Source organism: Gordionus sp. m RMFG-2023, chromosome 3 (assembly GCF_954871325.1).
Source record: "Gordionus sp. m RMFG-2023 chromosome 3, tfGorSpeb1-WG-v2, whole genome shotgun sequence".
In the NCBI taxonomy this organism is placed as follows: domain Eukaryota; kingdom Metazoa; phylum Nematomorpha; class Gordioida; order Chordodea; family Parachordodidae; genus Gordionus; species Gordionus sp. m RMFG-2023.
The window spans coordinates 7,790,870-7,815,380 of NC_088777.1; positions in this window are offsets into that span (position 1 = coordinate 7,790,870).

Below are 24,511 nucleotides of genomic sequence, written 5' to 3' on the forward strand. Positions count from 1 at the left end.
ATATATAAAAGGTAAATAATATAGTCCACTATTTAAAATAAAATGGCCCTAACTTATCGTCTTATGGTGAAATATCTCGTCTTGTGGATTGAATATGAAAATGAAATTTAAAAAATTACCATACAGGCTACACATAAAAGATAAAAACCCAAATTTTTTTTTAAAAAAAAAACATTCATAAAATATGTGACTACTATATAATATATATATAAGAAAAAAAAATTTTCTTATCATGTTCATATTTATAATTTATTACGTCCCCTTGCATGTCCATGAATGTGATTTTCTTGAGCGTACTGTAAGTACTCATGAAATAGAGTACTACAAGGTTCCCATTAGCACAGAACTATTCTCATGTTTCAAATTATTGGACAATATGTTTTAAATGCTTGGAGAAGACCATTTTTTAATCATTGCGTGCAGTCTTATCAAATTATAAATATTATATAAAAAAAAGTTATGCATTTTATGTAACAACATTTATCATAAATAAAAATAAATGAACGATATAAAAAATTGGAAATTTGATTTTGACAACCCTAGGGAAAACTTTTATTTTAAAATTTCCTAAAGAAAGTATTGTATCTGATTTATATTTTAAGAAGGATCACACACTTTTTTTAAATATTACGTTATCAGATTCTGCTAAGGTTAAATGATTTCTTAATGACATATCGGATGTGTATATTCTAAACTCAAAACTTTATGGGCTGATTTAGAATTCAGGGATTACGACAATGTAATTAAAAAATTAAGATACTTGGTCCCATTCTCTAATAAAAATGCCAGTATCGTTAAATTCAATATGGCCAGGCAGAAAAAAGTAAGAATGATCGTATAATTGAATAAAAGTATCCAGTATAGTGTGCACAGAGAGTTTCAAACGCTGCTATGCAAGCGCAAATTATGCATTTCAAATGGCATCCTGAAAATTGATATAAAATTACCGTTTGGCCTTAGCAACCATAAAACGCAAATAGGGTTGCTTTTCCGTTACTTTTTTTATTCTTCGCTTTGTAATATTATATAAAATATAATATAAATAACTTAATTATATCTTAAAAATGAATATTTAGAATTTAGAGAAATAAAGGCAGACAATAATATAATTTTTAAAGATAGATCCTTTTTTTAGAACTTATTTAAAATTTTTAATCGACGATATTAATGGCAACCTCAACTTAAACAAGGGGATGCATTGCTTTTTTTTTTTATTAAAAAGTACGGCAAAATGTAAACGCTCAATTTGTGGGCAGTAGTACTGACTATAATGTCAGATAACTTAAGAAAGAAAATCTTATTTTAGACGAAATGTTATTGATGGGAAGAAAATTTTGATAGACGATGAGATTACTAAAAACTTAAATAATAGTTCTAACGTTGATAGACATCGACAAAGTTATTAAATATTTAAGTGATGATAAAAAAAGTAATAGAATTATTAATGATAAGTCATAAGAATTCAAATTATTGAAATTACAATTTTAACAATAATTATACGCCTCGATTTTTAATTAATCAGAGACCTTTCAAAACAATTTTCCTAGATATAATTTTAGAAATGAGAATAATTACAATAGATTTAATCGTTTACAAACCATAAAAAATTTAATGATAATAAATACATCTGTAATTTTACAATAAAACTCGAAATTTTATAGCAGAAATAATACGTATGATAACGAAAAATTAAGTATCAAAATCTTTACAACAATAATAATTGCAATAAAATTGTAGAAGACCAGGTTGATACTACTAAAGGCAACGTTAACAATTTGACTGAGAACATTTACAATCATCATTTAATGGTAATTTTTTGAAGTTGAATAATATCACACAATGAAAATTGATAAGATTTATAATTATATAAATTTTTGCCCAACCCAAAATTATTCATTCAATATAATTCTACGTATTATAATTTATTCTTCAATTCTTATTTCAACATTCCTAATTAATTTATGATGAAACCTACGAAAGGCAAAAACAATAAGCAAACGAAAAGGATATTTATAAAAATTGACATTTAATATAATTCTACGTATTATAATTTATTCTTCAATTCTTATTTCAACATTCCTAATTAATTTATGATGAAACCTACGAAAGGCAAAAACAATAAGCAAACGAAAAGGATATTTATAAAAATTGAGGGAGAAGATAGGTTAAAAAGGTTATAAAGTTAAATTAATCAAATGCATCAATTAGCATTGGCTTTATTTATTTAATACTGATTATTATTACGATCACAAAATTATTTATAAAAGATTAATACAATCATAAAATTGTCGCAGTTTATCCGTAATAAGGATATCCACCATAACCATATCCACCATAACCTCCATATCCACCATAACCTCCATATCCACCATATCCTCCATAAATACCCGGGAAACCATATCCACCATACCCTCCATATCCACCATAGTACTGAGCACTCACTTTATCGCTTTGAAAAACCGTGACAGCCAAAACCTATGATGAATGTAAAATTGAATATATAAAACTGTAGATATATATAAAGCTTACTACCACTAGGAATAAAAGTATTGAAGCGAAAGATTTCATTTATAGTATATGAGTGAGTTGTATAGGGAAAAATTTGCTAATTTTTAAAAAAAATAAATTATTAATGAAATTTTGCTTAAAAAAAGTTATATGAATTGGGGTAAATTTGGAAGCACTTTTATACCTTTTTTTTTATATATAAGAAAGTGTGTATTGCATAATTGGAAAAATAAAAGTCGATTAAATTAGAATAATAAACCTTTTTTTTCTATGTATGTGCGAAATATGAATAACACGAAAATAGAATATATTTTTTAAAACATTTTAAATTAGATCATTTTATATTATCTCTATGGCATTTTTATGTTTTTGATACATAGCAAAATTTTCTAAAAATATTTGTCATAATATATTAGCATATGAATCTCGCCTAAAATCTGGATAATATTTGCATCCTCATCCTTTAATATATTCCTTCTCACGCGAAAAATGTTTTCCAAAAAATAATAATTGATTCCAATATATTTCTAATCACTAGTGCCTTTTTCTTCTCCCCCCCCCCCCCTCCTCCAGTGTTTGAAAAAAAATATTATTTACTAATATACCATTTAAAAGAAATAACATAAAATTATACTAATTCTTTGAATGGTTCATATTTTCCGACGATATTTAATTATTCTACAATAATGCTATAAATCCCCTACTCCCATGTCGGAATTAGTAGGTTATCTTCTTTATATAAATGTAGGGAAAAGTTAACAGCTTTGATTAAAATTTAAAAAAAAATACAGGAAAAAATATAATGAAAAATTGGTTTTTTATAGTTTTTTTTTAAGATATCATTATTAAAAATGGGGAAAAATAATATTTTTTTTAATTTAAAATCGGAATCTTCTAATCACCTGTTAAATCTGTCATCACAATTCTCTTCAAAATAATAGAATTATTGGCCTACTCATCGGTTAAATTTAAATTCATACTTACTCGGAAATATACAGCTAATTATTTATAAGTATATAAGGGAGACGGGGAATATGACTAGTCCGGGGTTATAGTGAGCCTTAGCTTGGACTTTTTTTTTTAAAAAAAAGGTATTAAATAAGAATTATTATTATTATTTATTTTTTACCACGAATGTATAATAAATATTTTTATAATGCAGAAAAAGTAATTTTAAAATTTTACCTTTTTTATCCCTATACACACCAATTTTAAAATATGTAATACTTTTAGTTCCTGCAACAGCCGCCCCATGGATAGGCTCATCTTTCCCCATGACACACCATTTCCTGTGAACTCATCCTTCCCCGTGTGACTCACTCATTCCCAGAAAGAAATTTATAAGATAAATAAAAAATTGTGAAATGGAACTTACATATTTTTATTGAGTTGATAGGACTCCCTATAATTCCGGTATCCCCAACGATTATTTGTTAACCTAAATTTATGGTTCAGATTTATTTATAAGTTATAATTACTGATAACACGTAGGTACCACCCTGTAGGGGAAAAGGGGGTTCAAATTATTTCTCATAAAAAATTTATTAATTTTATTAATAGCTTATTTATGTAAAAAAAAGATAACTTTTGTAGGAGTTGGGGAGGAGGGTATGATCAATTATTCTCTCATTAACCTCCATACCAGTACATTTGTTAACTATTACGCTCCTTTGAAAATTTTATAACATATTAAGTATTTATTTGGATAATATTTTACCACTTTTTAATTGTATTAAGTAACCCATCATGATCACTAATGAGTCAATAAATATGGATAGTAACTTATTCCAAAGGATAAAAGAAATCGATATTTTATATTTACAGGGTGAGTTATAAAAATGGACTTAGTTGGAAGTAGGGGGTGTTCCCCAAATTTTGAAACTTATAATTATCGTAGTGGCCTCTTAAATAATTATTATAAAACACTTTCAATACATAATACAATCTGGTAGGAAAATTGCACGCTTGATCTTTGGGCCAGTTCACGTTTGTAAAATTATCTGTAAAACCGAATTATCATTGTTTAATTTCTTTAATCAGTTTAAGATAATGTCGCAAATCAAAAGAGCGATTTGTCGCAATTGGGTATTTCGTTGGAATTCCGAATCCTAAACGTAGAGATATAAGATTTCGAATTTCAACGCATCATATTACCCATCAATAAGTAATATTCTAGATAAAAAAAATACAAGACAATTATTTTAAGTTTAGAAGACCTTATGTAGTATCCAAAAAACGACTCATCAAATGCTCATATTTAAATGTAGTATTATGTCGAGCACGACTAGCCACAGAGATTCGTATCGAGAAAATCTTGGGACCCCCACAAAAAAACCAAAAAATCTTATGGTCCCCTTCCCACAATCAAGGCTCCTGTATATGCACACGCTGCGGGGATTGTGGAAGTGTATAAAACGCTTCTGCAACTACGCCATTGTTTACTGGAGGACTAAAAAAAATTATAATAAAAAAGAAGAAATTAATTTTTTTTATGCGTAAGAAAGCAGGCAATATTATAATTTATCAAAGATTTAGAGCTTTCTTTATTCATCCTACCTAAAAAAAAATATAATATTCTAATTTTTTCTTAATAAAAGAATATGAGGCAAGAAAAGGTTTAATGCGATCCAAATTATTGTAATAATTCAAATTTTTCCTTATTTTTTTCAGAAGATAATATAAATTTTTTATTTTTTTTTATTATGCTTTTTCCCCAAAAAACGAAAGAGAAACCATTGTATAAAAGAGCTCAAAACTCATTCCAAAAATTATATAGCCATTATTTTTATTGCTAATATAAAAAAATTAAATCAAAAAACTAATTTAATTTTCTTTTTAAAATTCTAGTCAATTTTTACAAATAAAACTCACAAAGCAAAGATGAAATCTTTCACTTCAATACTTTTACTCCTCGCGGTTGTAAGTTTCACATTTTTTTTTTGAAATACTCTAAAACATTCGACATTATATATACATATATATATCTAATTAGGTTTTGGCTGTCACTGTGTTTCAAAGCTCTAAAGTGAGCGCTCAGTATGGATATGGTGGTTATGGTTATCCAGGATATGGTGGTTATGGTTACCCAGGATATGGTGGTTATGGTGGGTACGGCTATGGCGGGTATGGCGGATATGGATATGGTGGATATCCTTACTACGGATAGAAGAACAATTGGAAAAATTATGATATTTTTATAATTGTCTATTTTTTAAAAATGTATACCAAATAGCTAATGTTTCAACATTTGTTATTATAACCGCTAAATAAATATTGAGGGCGAAGTAGTAATAGCTCAATTTTACCAGTATATAATCATGATTCAATCAAATAAATAACCCCCCTCTGGCGAATGCAATGCAGCAAAAGCTTTATCGCGAATGCATTATCTTAACGAATGAGTTTGATAAAAATTACAATTTTATATTTATCGGCCTGACAGTTTTTGTTTTTTTGATTCAAAATGTATAGAAACGATTCTAAGCAATAAAATAGATTTTTCTAGGATTAAGGTATTTATTAATTGTTTAAATATGCGACAGGATAGGCTGAGACCTAAAATTTAACATAATGGATAGGCTAAAATAAATAAAGATTTTGTTTGTGGCTGATATCAATTAAATTTGAGAGGCGCTAAGAAAAATCTTATTTAAAACATTGAGCCAAATAGATAATTAATACTCGGAAATCATTTATATAAAACGTGCTTAAATCAGTGAGGGATTTAGTATTGACTTGATAAGCATATTTTGATAATAAATTTGTATAAAATCAAAAAGACAAGGCCAAAGCTTATCAGAACAGGATATGATACAATCAGTATATTAGGTAAAATCGAATTGATGTGATTAAAGACAATAAAATTATGCCATGAGAAGAAAAATTGGAATGAAGTTAATTCATAAATTCTGCAGGAAAAAGTAAAAAATTTGTCTAGAGCTTTAAAGAAACCACAATACTGGTTTTACAACCTTTTGAATCTTATAAACTTGAAAGAAAAATTGGTAAACAAATTGGCGTTTATTGTTAGGTGCCATACAAGAGAAAAAAAGGGATAGATTAATTACATTAATTATAATTATTATTTTAATAATTCTATGGATCTCAAAGTGTGCTTTGTTTTGCATTATAATTTATAATTACGAAAAAAATTTGAAAAAAAGAGGAGCTTCAGGCTGTAGATGAACATAATGGAAACACGTCTAGTCCATTTTAAAATAAATAAGGGGTTTTAAGTTATTTTTTGGCAAATATTAATATTTCAAATTTTCTAAAAAACGACTTATTCTAATTCTTAAAAAATATTGAATACTAAATTCCATATGTTTTTACTAAAATATAAAATTTCATAAGTATCAAGTGCTTTAGAGTTATAAAAACTCAAAAACGCTACATCAAATAAATAAAGAAACTGTAATTAGGCTAGTTCTCTGGTGTTTTGAAAAAGGTTTGAACTTGCTAAATGAGTTACAATAAATTAGAAAGTCTAAATAATTTCCTTAAAGAAATAGAGATCCGGTGGTAAAATATTATCGGCCAAGAACTTCCAAAAGGTAACAAATTTGTGGTTTCCGATATATTTTAAAATATTAGAAAGTATGTGGATAAGTAGCAAAGAATTTTAATATTTCCATTAATTATATCAATCATTTGCCAAATATAAATCACTATTGTATTTACCATAATACATTCGCTGTAATGCATTCGCGATATTAATTTTGCGTTAATGCATTCGCGCTAATACATTCTGTGATACATTCGCGGTATCACTCTATTACATTCGCTACGATGCATTCGCGATAATGTTTTCGCGATAATGCATTCGCGGTATTACATTCGCTGCAATGCATTCGCGATAATGCATTTAGCAGGAAAAGTTTCGTGGGATTAACGTGATACGCTCTCACGAACGACTTATGATAGTATATGCATAAAGATTTCGAATTTCAACGCATTATATACCCACCAATAAGTATATAACTAGATAAAAAAAAATAATTCATTTATTTTTTATTTTAACTTTAGAAGACTCTTTGATTAGCATCCAATTTATAAGGTAATAGAGAACTAATTACACATTGTCATTTTTGACGGTAATTAGGCAGAGGCATTTAAACGACTCATTCCAAAAGCTCAAAGTAGTAATATATCAAGCACCATATTTATCTAACCACCCAGATTCGTATCGAGAAAATCTTGGGACCCCCACAAAAAAAAACCAAAAAATCTTATGGTCCCCTTCCCACAATCAAGGCTCCTGTATATGCAAAGACACGATGCGGGGGCTGTGGAAGTGTATATACTTCTGCAACTACGCCATTGTTTCCTGGAGGATTAAAAAAAAATTATGTTAAAAAAGAATTAAAATTTTTTTTATGCGTAAGAAAGCAGTCAATATTATAATTTATCAAAGATTTTGAGCTTTTTCTTTATTTTTCCTTACCTCAAAAAAATATAATATTCTAATTTTTTCTTAATAAAAGAATATGAGGCAAGAAAAGGGTTAATGCGAGCCAAATTATTGTCATAATTCAAATTTTTCCATGTATTTTTCGGAAGATAATATTTTTTTTATTTTTTTTCTTTTATGCATATTTTTCTTCCAAAAAAATAGGGGAAAAAAATTGTATAAAAGAGCTCAGAATTTATTCCTAAAATTTATATAACCATTTTTTTTTGTTATTAAAAAAAATTAAATCAAAAAACCTTTTTTTGCTTTTTAAATTCTAGTCAATTTTTACAAACAAAACTCACTAAGCAAAGATGAAATCTTTCACTTCAATAATTTTACTCCTCGCGGTTGTAAGTTTCACATTTCCTTTTTTTTGCAATAGTAATTAAAAAATATTATAAATTATTATGATATTTTATTTAATTAGGTTTTGGCTATCACTGTGTTTCAAAGCTCTAAAGTGAGTGCTCAATATTATGGTGGATATGGTGGTATATGGTGGCATATGGTGGTTATGGTGGTTATGGTTACCCAGGATATGGTTTATGGCGGCTATGGCGGCGGATATGGATATGGCGGATATCCTTATTACGGATGATAGAATAATTGGGAAAATTATGATTAAAAATTTTTATATTCTCTCTTTTTTTTTAAATGTATACCAAATAAAAAGAATTTTGAAAACTTGTTTCCTGTTTTATTTCAATTTTTCCTGTTTTATTTCAATATCTGATTATGGAATTTAGCCACCGCGAAATTAATATTGAGGGCTAAAGCCAATAGGAATTCGTGAGCCATATAACTTATATTTCCGGCACCCAATATCTAAAAATTTTAATGGCTTGTAAGGTTCATTATTCCTAATAAAAGTTTTATAAATATTTTTTAACCCGCCCGCCACCTACCCGCTCAATGAAATATTTCCCCAATTGCGATCTACAATTTAATTTAGTACAGGCATAATTATAGGAAAGAAAAAATAAATGGATAAAGAGTGTAAGGAAATATAAGCTGAAGAATCTTCCAACATATTATGGTATTTGAAGCTAGGTGAAGTCAGAAAAAGACAGCAACCTAAAGTGGCATTGTGATAGTCAGATGTTTTTTTTAGCAAAAAAAAAGAGGGATTTTGTCATGCCACCTTAAATGAGCGAGATAAGTTGAAAGGTAAAAATACATAAAAATAAAACCGATTAAAGGTTAAAGAAACAAAATTTGGATCAAATAAATAACCCCACCCTCTTACTGATCAATTTGGGGAAAGTACAAGAGGAGGCCTATTTTTTTTATGTGTGAATAAGAATTTTAGAATAGGTTAATATTTATACAATAATACCATAGTAAAATCTAAAAAAAAAATATTTAGGAATAATGATTGGAATTAGATAATTTTACACAATTTATGAAATAATTTGCTAATTTTTAAATAATTACAAAATTCACTGTAAATGTATACGAAAGGGAAATAGAAATTTATATCCCCATTGATAAATATGAAGTAATATAAATTTGTTGCCACTAATTTCTCAATTTTATATATATATATAGAGAAAGAGATAGATAGATTGAGGAAAAAGAAATAGGGTTAAGAATTGCTTAAAATGAAATTTATCTTGAATGGGGGGAAAAAAATTAGCATGTTCTATTTTTTAAAAATAAATAATGATTTACATTATAATTTGCAAACATTCAAATTTTTCTTTTTCTTTTCCTTTTCCTTTTCCATTATTCATATTTTTATATTAAAAAATTTTTTCTTTTAAAACAAAAAGTATAAAAGGGTTTTAAAGCCCAATCTTAAAATATTATTTCTGTTTTCTTTTTTACTCAAAAAAAATTTAATAAATTCTAACGTAATCTCTTCCACTAAGTTCTTATTAACCAACTCAACTCAGACTAGCGATAAGAATGAAATCTTTCACTTCAATACTCCTACTCCTTGTGGTTGTAAGTTTCACTTTTATTTTTAAAAAAAAAGACTTTTATAAATTATTAGCATATTCCATTTTTTATTATTACAAAATAAATCAATTAAAAATGGATAAATTTTACGTTATTTAATAGGTTTTGGCGGCCGCAATGTTACAAAACGCCAAAGTGAGTGCTCAGTTTGATTATGGATCTCCAGGCTATGGGGGTTATGGTGACCCGGGATATGGTTTCTATGGTGGCTATCCTGGATTTGGGGGTTATGGTCCTGGATATCCTTTCTAAGCCAATGATTGAATATTGAAGATTTGTTTATTCTTATATATATATAATTATAAGAAATGTGATTAATTTAATCCATTACATTATCATACTTTTTAAATAAAAGAGGTCGATTCATGCATTCTATTTACTATTTAAATTTAGAGTTATAATCCCCTTTCTCCCGAACGAATTATGGTAGATGTCAATGGAGGTACTAGAGGAGGCTTATTGTTTAAAATTGAGAATTTCGATCATATTTTCTAAGTATAGAATTCGATTCGTAAATAATATTTTCAGATTATGTTAATATTTATGCAATAATAACCATAGTAAAATATATTTTAAAAAAAAATTAGGAATAATGATTGGAATTAGATAATTTTGCACAATTTTATGAAATAATTTTACTAATTTTTAAATATCACAATTCCCTTTAAATGTTATACCGCCCATTGATAACGAGAGAAATAGGGTTAAGAATTTCTTAAAATGAAACGAAATTTCTCATCTTGAATATAGGAATTAGCATTTTCAATTTTTTTTTTAAATAATAATGATTTAAATTATAATTGTAAAAATTCAAAATTTTCCTTTTCATCCCATTATGGCTTAGTTTTCGAATATTTTCTTTTTTTTTTAAAAAAAAAATTAAACTATAAAAGCATTTACTTTCTGTTTTTTTCGTAAAAAAAAATTAATCTATAGCGTAATTTTTATTGCTTAGTTCTTATTAACCAACTCAACTCACACTCGCGATAAGAATGAAATGTTTCACTTCAATACTCCTACTCCTTGTTACCCGCCTCGAGTTTTATATTTTTAGGCCCGGTCCGTTTGTTTTAAAAAAAATCTTCGGCCAACTCCCGAATTTTTTTTAAAAATATATTACATTTATTTTTAAAATTTTTATAGGTAATAATGGAGATTTAAAATGTTCGATTTTTAAATAGCCCGGCCCGGGTATATTTAAAATAATTAAAATACGCGCCTACAGATCTCTTAAATTAACGTATAATAAATAATTTATGATTTAATTTATATTATAAATCATGTAAAAATATAAAAATAAAATTAGAATTAAGTTAAAATATTTTGATAATATTTAGTCAGGCAAAAGCTGACTTATTATTTTCGTCATACATTTAAAAATCATTATTATATTTTTGCCTAAAAAGTACCTTAAAATTTTTTTAATATTAATTTTTTTCTTCTATTTTTAGTTTATTCACTTTTTTTCGAGTTGTAAGCTTCTTCAATATCTCCTCCCATTTTATGTTGTTCGAATTCATTTTTACCTTGCATTCATAGTTAGCGCCAATTAGCGGCCAAATATACGAAAACATGCATATTTTGTATAATTCGCCGCGAATTCGAGCTATCGTAACGAATAACGAACACGAATAGTAAATTACTTTTTGTTTGAGTGCGAATTTTTTTCTAATTCGCTTATTCAACAAATTAATTAATTGAGACGTTTTATTTTGAACAGATATTATTCCAATAATTTGATCGAATATTTGGATTATTTTTCATAAATATTATGAATATGTTTTTAAAATTAAATTTAATCATTTGTCATTTATATCGATATCTTTAACATTTTTATATGATTGTGATACATCAACTGCCCGTTTACTTTTTATTATTTTTAGTTGAAAGGAATTTGTGGTCAAAATGTCTAATTTTCTTTAGGGTTGTGCCAATATTAAATATAAAATAGGAACCGATATTTAGCGTTTTCAAAAATATCAGATCGGGTCGATACCCGTTAAAACCCGATGCGATCCTATATTTTAACTTCTTTTTTTTGTAATTTTATGTTATACATTTATATAATTTATTTTACCTGATTATTTATAATATTTCAATCTTTATTTCAGGGATCCAATTCGAAATGAATATCGGTTCGGTTCAGGTTCGGGTAAAAATAACTGTTCAAGATTCAGGTTTGGTTAGTAAAAAAATAAAAATATTGGTTCGGTTCGAACCTCTAAAAACCGGTTTGAACACTTTTGTATTCAAACCTACATTCGAATTATGTATAGGTTAGAATATTTTTTTTATTTCATCATTTAAAAAACACATACATAAAACCTTCATTTTTATTAATTGCACATTATAAAATAATATTTAATTTTATTAATATAAAAATAAATATCAACGATTAATTTTAATATGAACAATATTTTACTTTATTTAACTAAAATTTTTTTATTAAGCTACACAATTAATATATTTTCAAAATTCGTCACTCATTACAAATTACAAGGAGATATAAATTTAATTGTTGAAATACATCTTTCAACACTAACTTGGGTAGCCGGCGATGCCAAATGATATTATGATGTGTCATTTTTAATACTATTTGTAAATAATTTATATATTGGATTTAATTTTTCTCTAGGCATTATAATTTATAAGCTTAAAATATTTAGTTGTAAAATGGCAATATACTAAAATTTATAAAAATTTTGTCTGACACTTATCAATCAAATGTGATTGTTGATAATCTTTAAAACAATTAGAATATAATTAAAATTTTTGCAATATACTAGTAATAACTTACACATTATTTTATAAGCATAAAATCATGAGGCTCGAACCGGTTCAGTGACATTTTAGCGGTTCGGTTTAGGTTCGGCTAGAATTTTACCGGTTTAGGTTCGATAAAATATACCGGTTTTTAGCGGTTTAATGGTTTTGGCGCCTCCTGTAATAGGTGTCACATCTAATCTTGTATTTATTTTTGAAAAATTTAAAATATTATAATTTTATATAATAAATATTACAATTTTTAAATTCATACCAACATATATAAAATAAAAAGGATTGGATACGTTATTATATGTATATTTTTTTAAAATTATAACCTTAATTGTAGAAATAAAATTAAATGCATAATTCGATATTTTGCATAGTTAAATATACTTGGTTCAAAGGGGGATGATAAAAAAATCAATATAAATATCGGATCGGTTTTAAACCAATATCAGATCGGATAGGTGAAAATATGTGGATTGGCACAGTGATAAATTTTTTTTTATAAATATGATAAATTATTGGCCATAATTGGCCTGGTATTTAAAAAATTGAATTAATACGCATTTTAGCTTTCTTAATAATTTAATTGCATGTTTTTTGTCACCAGATTATTATAATAATTTTATGTTTAAAAATTAGATATACGGTTAAAAAAAACTTATTGGCACAGTTATAATTCTTTTTATTAATATGATAAATTATTGGCCACAATTGGCTTATCATTTATAAATTGAATTAATAAGCATTTTAATTTCGTTATTAATTTAATTGCATGTGTCACCAGATTATTATAATAATTTTATGTTTAAAAATTAGATATACGGTTAAAAAAAACTTAAATTCTTTTTATTAATATGATAAATTATTGGCCATAATTGGCTTATCATTTATAAATTGAATAAATAAGCATTTTAATTTCGTTATTAATTTAATTGACCAGATTATTATAATAATTTTATGTTTAAAAATTAGATGTAAGGTTAAAAAAAAATTGATTGGCACAGTCAAAAATTATTTTTTATATATATGATAAATTTTTGGCCATAAGACTGGCATTTATAAATTGAATTAATACGCATTTTAATTTTTTTAATAATTTAATTGCATGTTTTTTTGTCACCAGATTATTGTTTTAATATCCAATACAAATACCAAATTTTTTTATTATAGCTAATATGAGATGTAAACAGTTTGATTCGTTCAAATTTTATTATAAGATAATAGACCCGGCTGTCTAACTATCCGGGTTTGGTCAGATCGGATTCTTATCTGTAAGTATCAAGTGCTTATATTATATTATTACATTATTCCCCTCCCCCCAACCCCCTTCCTATACAACAAAATATATAAATATACTTTATTTTAAGCTACTTTTTAAAAATGGCATCTTCGATAGGAAAAAATTATTTTTTAACTGAGTTTTATTATTAGATTCTTTCAAAAAATCGAATACTTCCAACCCCCTCCCCCCCCCCCCTCCTTCCCCCTATCCCATATTCTAAAAATGATCATAAAATAAATTTCTAAAAAAAAATTCCCCAAGTCTAAGCTTACGTCCAAAGGGACATCGTTGAAAGTTAATATAATAATTTAAAAAAGAAAACGTACAAAGTTAAACAACCTTCATTCATATGGTATATAAAAGTTCATGGGATTGTGTGTTTTTTCAAATTTTGTTAAAATGACATTATGACATTTAAGACTATCCCCCCCCCCCCAACACCCCTTTTAAAAATTTTGTTTAACACTATTTATCTGTTTTATTAATATTAGGTGGCCTCATAATTTTTTCCTTATGAACAAAAAAAAAATTTGTTATATCCGAGTAACACCGGTGGCTCAGTTGCTATAGACGTTGATTGACAAATCACTTTACAAATCTCGATCTGGGTTCGATTCTAGCAAGGACAATATATTTTTTTCTTCTGAAGCCAACTGGGTGGTTCTGATACGGGCAAATTATGTATAGAATGTGGGAAGTGACTAAAATAAAAATGGGTCATATTTAGAAAGTCGACGGCCCTATCTTTTTCGAGGACCGCAGTCCTGGCCGGTCTTTTAGTAATTTTTAAGTTTGCCTTACTATTCAATTCATAAAAATTTTTTGTGTATATTTTATTTTATATATTCTATTCTAGAGGAGTTACCTTATTTGTTTTTATGATTCTCTTTCCTTTTTTTAGTTCGTTTTTATTTTGCAATTGCTGTACTATGAAAACTATAAGTGTGTCAAAAAAAAGCGATTTTACTTTTAAAATGAATATTTGTAATATTTATTATGGGAAAACGTATATATTTAAAAAAAACAAAAAAATTAAAAGACCAATCATTCAGCCTTTTCATTTAGGACCACGGGTTGGGCCGGTCTTTTATTTGACCACCATGGCCTGATCCGCTTGTATCGGGCCATATATATTTGGACCGAAAACAGGACCGTGACCTTCACTAATCTTATTGCTATTTAAAAAAAATTTAATCTTTGCTTAGCAAATTGTACATCACTACATATCTTTTACACATTTATTTATAATTACGTATTGAAAAAAATAAAATAGATATACTTTTATATTTAATATTTTCGCAATCAAAATGTTTTTCGTAAAATAAAAAAATCTGAACTAAACACCTACAACTGGAAGTGATCCGATACATTTACCCTTTGCACAGGCAAATAGGAATATATTATTCCCGTAAAATTGACTTCCTCTGCGCTCTTTTCATCTCTATCAGTGGCATCTCCTTCTATCTCGACTTTTCGGACCAAAAGTAAATATTCATGATTCTTTTTTGTTGTTATTATTAAAATTAATATAAAAAACTAATATACATAGTTGGCATAAAAAAACTTTTTATTAGCTAATTATATTTACCAACATATATATTTTGTATATAAAGCAACCATTTTCATTCAAAACTATTTTGGACAATTAATTTTTCAAAATTTAAAAAAGAAATATACCATTATTTTACTCTGTTTTTCTCGGGAACTAGGAAGGTAAAAAAGAAATTATGTATTATTTATAGCGGAGGCCAGTAGATGTTTTAATTTCAAATCGGACGCGGGTTATTTATATTTTTATCATTTTCAAACTCGACCCGGGTCTTTGCTGACCCGAATTTTTTTAAATTATTCTATTTTACTCTTACCCGCGGGTCCATGGTTTATACCCTTTTTCTTTTACCTAAATATTATTATACACTTATAGCTTTTATACATTTTAGAAGGCAGTAGGGGAGAAATGCCATAAATGGCCATGTTTGAAGACTGGCCACCACCCTTTAACTTTTTTTCTATTGGACCGATTTCTCTCAAAATTAGTCAAAATGTGTATATTTATGATATTTACCTTACCTAAGTTCATTTATTGAATAGAGCAATCCAATATAAAAATATTTTATAAAAACTGTTTTTGGTACCTCTTTCTGGAAAAATCACGTTACACATTTTTTTGTTTGGTGAAAAAATTACTAATTTAGATTACTGATATTTTATATAAATATTATCCTTAGGCATTTAGCATTATTCACACAAAAAATAAGACTTTAAAAGTTTTATTTAATAGACATATAGAGGCGCTTATTAATAATAATAGACAGGTGAGTATTGTCTGGCCAGGCATTGACTGGCCTAAATCATACATTCATATTGAAATTTTTGCAAACTAACAAAAGCATCCAAAACAAATAAAAATTTATTAATATTAGACAATCATTGTTCACATTGCTCACTAAGATCAATAGATTTTTGCAGAGACAATGGAATAATTCTGCTCACCCTACCACCACACTGCTCCCACAAGTTACAACCACTAGATAAATCAGTCTTTGGACCATTTAAATTTTTTTATAATAACAGCATTGACAATTGGATGAGAAACCATGTAGGCAAATCATTTACCATATATGAAATACCATCAATTATTAAAATGGAGCTTCCTAAAGCTACAACCCCCAAAAATATTCAGAATGGATCTTTAGCCTGTGGGATATATCCCTTCAACCCTGATATATTCTCTGAAGAATAGTTATTTAATATCTAATGATGATGATATGTCAGAATTATCCAATATTCCTCTGCCAGTGGGAAAATTAGCTTATTGTGATCCTGAAAATGATACAATAAATTCCACTCTTAGCCCTATGCCTACCACTTCTGATAATGAGTTATGCTTAACATCATGTCATCAGCCCAATAATAATTTGAATTCACAATCTATTCTACCACATCCAATTTTATATAGCAATAATATTATCAAAAAAGACAAGAGGAGAAAGAAATCAGAAATTTTAACCTCATCACCTTATAAAAAACATAAATTAACAAATATTAAAAAAAAACAATTAAAAAAAATCTAAAGAAAACTAATGATGAGTGGCTTTGCATAATATGCAAGAAGGCATATTCAAAGAGCAAGAAAGGTGAAGAGTGGATTAAATGCCTGCAATGTGAAGAATGGGCCCATACTCAATGTATTAATAACAATGATTTATTTGTTTGTTATGTATGTAAATAAAGATACTATAATTGTTTCATTTATAAATTAATAAAATGGCTTTCATTATTGTTGTGTTAAACATCTTGAATGATTAAATTATTAAAAATCACTTTAACATGTAGATAGTTAAGATAATAATTTATAAAATTATAGATAGTGATTAATTTTATATTGAAATAAGAATGTTTAACAAAAAGATAATTAAGATATTAATTTATAAAATATTATCATTAAATAGATGATGATAAATTTAGATGTTAATACTTATAATTAAATTTTTATTTCCTAAAAATTAAGAAATATTAACATGAAGTATTTCTAATTGTAATATTTCATATTTATAATAAAATTCTAAATAATATATTGTCTAACTAAGTTTATTAAACATAAATTTATAAATTGATGAATGATTAAATTATTAAAATAGTCTATAACATGTAGATAATTAAGATAATAATTTATAAAGTCATTAAATAGAGAGTGGTTAATTTTATATTGAAATTAAACTGTTTAACAAAAAGATAATTAAGTTATTAATTTATAAAGTATCATTAAATGGATGATGAAAAATTTAGATGCTTATACTTATTAAATTAGTGTATAATTAAATTTTTATATACCTAAAATGAAAAAATATATAAGATAGGTCTTTTGCAAGTATTTCATATTGTAATATTTCATATTTATAATAAAATTCTTAATTAATATATTATGGCCAGTTAACACATAGTATATGGCCAGTCAATACATAGTATATATTGACTGGCCAGAAAATAACTTTCACATAACCTCATCTAGCTCATAAACAATTATAGATAGAGCTTTAATTCAAATTTTATTTTAAAGATTAATAATTTGGCTACACATTGATATCAAATTTGTTTGGTTAAACCCTATTCTTAATACCTTTTTTTCAAAAAAGCAAAAACATGGCCATTCATGGCACTTCTCCCCTATTTTGGTTAAACTTTAATTTTCAAAAGTAGCGCTCTACAGCTACCTCTTCGCTATTTCTTTAAGAGTAGCTCGTTACTTTTCAAAAAAGGAGCGTTAAAGCAACTTAACTAAAAATAGCCTTCTTTACTTTTGCGCTACTTTTTATTTAAAAAAAAATTAAGTGAAAGATTATTTATTAAAAACATAAATATTTAGAAAAAATAAGAACTTTAAAATATTATACATCTATTTTGATTATTTTAATCTCAGAATTTTTATTGTACTTCACAATTTTTTTCTTAAAATCGAAGACCATTTTCTGAGTTATTCATTTTTTTTTAATCTAAACGTTTCAGTTTTATACCTGAACAATTTAGTATTTTTTTCTAGACAAATAAGTCTTTTATCTAGGTATTAAGAAATTTCTGAACATTCAGTATTTTTCTGATCGTTCAGGCAGCCCTGGATGATCCCCCCCATCAAAAACCTATGTCTACCCCCTTATAATTCTTACCACTTTCGGCGGCGATCTTTTCCCATTTTTAATTATACCTAGAGTTGTTAACGCTCCTTTTTAAAAGTAGCTAGCTCCCGCTCCCGCTCCCGCTCCCGCTCCCGCTCCCGCTCCGCTCCCGCTCCCTCTCCCGCTCCTACCTTCTTAAAAGGAGCTAGCTCTCGCTCCCGCTACTACACTTTTAAAAGGAGCTAGCTCTCGCTCCAAGTGGAGTGCCACTCCATAACCGCTCCTTTGATTTTCATTTTTTTTAGAAAGTATACGAAACAAAATCATATTTTTTTATCAAAAAGCTTTATTTATTATATTAAATGATCTATCAAAATATTTATAATCTTTTATTAGCTTTTAAAAGTAATAAATTATGTAAATTAGAATCTAACAAACATCCACGCCTCTCCTATCTCTTTTGCAATACTAAATAGGGGGCTCCACAGGAGCTATAGAGGAAAGCTGGGTATTGTATTTTATAAAGATATTTTTTAATTCAGGAAATTTATCAAAAATAGTAATTTTGATAACATTATTTAAAAAATTGTCCAATATATTATCTTTCTGTTGATCAATTTCATGGAATTCAAAAAAATCTTACAAATCATTTTGTATTTAAAAAAAAGATTTTTTACTTTTAGATACTTTTTTAGATTGAAGCTGCTCACTTTTGAAAATTAAATAGTTTTATTTAAACACAAAAGGCATTTTGTCCTTAAATTTGTTTAATCATTTGGATCAACATCTTTTTAGAAGTTTAAAATATTTTTTGTATGATGGAAATGGAAATTCGATTTCTTCATCTAAGATATCTAAATCCATAATATCTAAAACTATTTTTTATTATATATCTATGAAATGAATATTAATATGACTTACTAGATTTCCCAAAAAATCAATATAAAAACAAAAAACTTGATGTTTAATATTTAAAATGATTAGATGAAAAACCAATATAAAACTCGGCTAAACATTTAATAATGAATAAATTTAAATAAAATTTCATTTTTATTTAATTTTAATTAACAAATATTATTAATATTTAAAAAATAATTTAATTTATACATTAAATTTAAAAGAGAGGTGGAGCGGCGCTCCTCCACTCCAGCCCTAAAAGGAGCTAGCTCCCACTCCCGCTCCCCCAATTCCAGGAGCGCCACTCCTTAACAACTCTGATTATACACTTTTAATTATATTGGTACTTTCATAAATTTTAAAAAGAATAACTTAAAATATTTTAGTTCTATACCAACTATCAAAATGTTGTGAATATAAAAGAGTTTAGATCACAAATTCAATTAAAAAGTCCTTCATTTACAATTAATGCATTGTTATATAATATTGTTTGGCCTGAATATGAGTTTGCTGAGAATGTCTAAACCTTTTAAATAACATTTAAAGGGATGGCAGTATTTGGAAAATAATGTCTATGGTTTGCAATTAGTGTCTTAGGTCGGCTTAATTTGAATACTTAATTGCTTTTTAGTATTGATTCGAGTCCACCCTATTTTGGGTTATTTTAAGTATTGACTTTGTTATTTTTTTTCTTATTATTTTTTGATTGCTTTCTTTCGTTTTTTTTTTAAAAAACCTTTTCTTTTGCTTTTTTTTGGCTATTTAGACGGCTAGGACACGGCCTAAGGTATTATTCTGCATGTTTAAGGATTGTTTTTTTTTTCTGAGAATTTCAAGTTTTAATATATTTAATTTACATCTTTGAGATGGCGCAATTCTGATTGCATAAAGATATTATTTTCTAATCTCTACACCTATATACAATCCGGTCATTCAACATAAACACCCTTAATTTTCAATGTGAATATAGGGAAAATTAACAATTACTATATATAATTTTGTGATTAATTTAATCCACTATCATAATTTGCAAATAAAAGATATCGATTCATGCATTCTATTTCCTATTTAATTTGTATTTATAACAAAGCATAATATTTAAAATCATACGCTCTGGAAAATTATTATACAATTTTGAAGAAAAAAAAAATTCACGATTTACGATGTAATCAACAACCCCTTTATAAGCGTAACTAAAAAGAACGTGATTCGCACTTCATTTCCAAAGTTTTAAATATAATTCAAGATCTTAACCTCCTCTTGGGAAATTAATATTTTAAATTTTTTACCCTAGGGGTACCCATTCTCCATAACATCATGACTGTTAAATAAAAAACAATTCATTTAAACTTAATCAATTGAAATAATTGCCCCAAATTTGAAGTAAGTGGATTTAGTTTCAATATCAATAAATGATTAGAAGAAGGTTACTTACATACACGAGGAATGTATATTAGAACTAAATATTTCAATTTTTATTATCCATATTAATAAAATAATAATTTCTATAACAAAACCTTTTATACTGTTCAATTTATAAGGGTATATCCTGGCCTGTATTATGAAGTATAAGTTAGAAGATGCCAAACAAAAAAATTAAAATGAAATAAACAAAAATTAAAACAAAATAACGAAAGGTGAAAAAAATAACAATGCCGTTAAAAATTTAAAACAAACCAAAATAATAATCTTAGTTCGAAAGCTGTTAATCTTAAGTTGAATAAAAAAAATAAGTCGAACCAAGACAGAGTCTGAAACGCTTTAATTTGTCAATTTTTCTTTTAGCCCTATTCTTGATAAAAGGACAAATGACGACGATGCAATGGCGAAATTCTGATTGCATATAGATATTATTTTCCAATCGCTTAGGGTTACACCCATATATAATCCGGTCCAGGGCCGTAGCCATGAATTTTCAACTATGGGGCCACTATTTTTTTTTAAATAAAACAAATAATTAAGCATTCATATAAATTTTTTGCTATTTTTATTAAAAATTTATTAATGCAATATGAATACAAAGTAATACTCTAATATAATACGACGATTTTTATTTTTAAATTTTAAAATAAATGAATTAAAGAATAAAATTTTGTGTTATTTTTTTTTTCATAAGCCATCAATACTAAATTTTGCTTACGTTGATCTTTCATCGACTCTCTAGTGCTCTATAGAATTCTTTTTATTGTATAGAAAGAGGCCACACAAGAAGCCGTTTGTACCCTAATGATGATGGATGCTGAGTAGCATTTATATAAATCTTTAAATGCACCATGATATTTTTTTTATACATAATATTTAGGATATTTTTAAAATTATGTGTTTCTTTAACTTCTACTGCTAATAATCCTTTAACTATTTTCATTTCATGATGTAAGGTTTCCATATTTAAGTTTAATAATGATTCCTATCGGCTCATTTTATCCGTTATAAAATAATAGGGGGCAATGTATTAACATGATAGAAGATTATAGTCATCTTGTTTAAATACATCTAAAAAACGATCAACAAAAGTAATCAATAATTTCATAATAATTCCTTTTTAAAGAACTCAGTCTTTTTCACAATCAAATTGTAATTTGACTAAAAAATCTTGAAAATTTATAGGCGTTTTACGTACCCTTGATGATTTGTGGGGAGTGAGATTAAATTTTTCTAAAAGATTTTCAGCCTTAATTCTCATCAAATCAAAAGAATTATCGCTTCTTTTATATTTTAATTTATTGTTAGTAGAATTAATACAATTTTTAGCGTCCACTAGATTAGTACCTACTTACTGTAGATAATTATTAAGTGGATCGATCTAATGTTATTATATCTCATAAATTATAATGGCTAATATAACGTAATTTATATTAATGCTGTGAGATAAAAGACCAGAGGCTTTGACTGAATCATGAGTGAAAACCTCTGAATAAAGAGTTCTATTTGAAAAAGTAAGATAATATTTCACCAATAGCCTCAAAATTAACATAAATGATGCGATATGTATCTAAATGACCAGTCTAACTCTGGCCTAAAAGTCTCTTAATATGACCTGTATATTTACAGGATACTTTAAAATGTCTAAAAAATTATACAATACATTTGATAAATTAAAAAAATTAGAAATGATAACAATATTTTACCAATTTTGTACACAAGTTGTAGCATATTAAAGGAACTTGTTTATAAATTTTTTTTTAAGGATTTGCACTACACCACTTCGATCAGACATGACATTTGCACAATCATATACATGGCTTATATATGCGTTGAATTAATATTTAACTAGTCAAGTTGCTTTAAAATGCAATCAATAATGGTTTTCAGTAGAAAGACACTGTATAAAATAATAATTCCTATTAAATTTTCTTGAATTTCTCCAGAAAAAAATATAGAGAATAATTATGCTCAGGGTTTTCTCAATCTGATGCATTTTTTGCCTCATCAGCCTTAAGACAAAAAAAAGATATTTCAAGAACCATATCTTCCATAATAGATTAGATAATACTTCCTTTTAAGTCTGGGATGATGTATATTGGGCATTTTTGGGTATAATTTTATTTAACCCAAGATCTTTTTGAATGGTGTATAAAACATTGCTATAAATAGTCCAGAAGAATTAAATATGTTTTTATCTTTTGCAGCATCCGTAATTTTTGTTGAACTAATCCCACGAAAAGGTAGCTCCTGTATGCTAAGAAATAGTATCAAATCAAATATTGATTTAAGATAAATGATTATATCATTACTTTTATTTTAAAAAACTTCAATTGCACAGTTATAAAAAATAAAACAGAAATATTATTGGATAAAAATAGAACAGGATAGAAAGAAATTTACAAACTAGACATGTTTTAAAATTATAAAAATAATATATTAAAAAAAATTTTAATTTAGGGAGGGTGGGATGGAAAAATTTTTGGGATTTTTTAGGGTCAGTACCAAAAAAATTTTATTTGGGTGGGGGGTGGGCTGACCCTTGTGCCCCCTCCGCACGTGCTACAGCCCTGCCAGTCATTCAACATAAACACGCTCAAATTTTAATGTGAATATAGGGAAAATTAATTGTACATTTCTAAACAATATTTTTATGCATTGTCTCTCTGACACAGCTGTTTATTATGGAGATAAAGCCTCAAGTTTCTTATTGGTTCTTAAGAAAAATAACGTTTCCATCCATTCACAAAAGATTTTAATCTTTGAATTTTTTTTTTAAAATAACTACCTTTCTAGTCCCATAGCATATATCTATGTGGGACTAATTCATGATTTAAATCATTTTGGGAAAAAATTATTTTATATTTCATAATAAAAATTACCATAACCTTTTAAATGATTATTTTTCAAAAAATTTTTGAATGATATTTTTATTTTAGTTATTATCATGGAATTTTATCACATGTAATATTCAAATCGATATTCTTTATATTCTAATTTTTTAAAAATAAAATTAAAAAAATATTTCTATAAAAAGGTTTCTCTTTTTCTTAAAAAATCGCATTTAGCTTTTTTTATTATTAGGAAATTTATAACTTTTTAAAAAAAAATCTAGTCAATTATTTTCTAAACTCACACACTAAATAAGAATGAAATCTTTCATATCAATATTTTTACTCCTCGCGGTTGTAAGTGCATTTAAACATTTTTTTTAAAATTAGATTATCAAAATTCATTATTTATAACAAAATTCGATAGATAATTTTACTAAATATATTAAAAAATAAATAAAAAAAAGGTCTTGACTGTCATGGTGTTCCAAAGCGCTAAGGTGGATGCTCAATATGCGTATGGTGGATATGGAGGGTATGGTGGATACGGAGGGTATGGAGGTTTCCCTTATGGAGGATATGGTGGATATGGAGGCTATGGCGGATATGGTGGATATGGAGGATATGGTGGATATCCTATATTACGGATAAATATCAATGCTCTTTTGAGATGATTCTTGCTCATATTTTTTAAAGATATAAATGGATATCAATAGTTAATATCAAATAAAGCGAAAAGTTGTATGTTATATAAAATTGTGTGGTATTATTG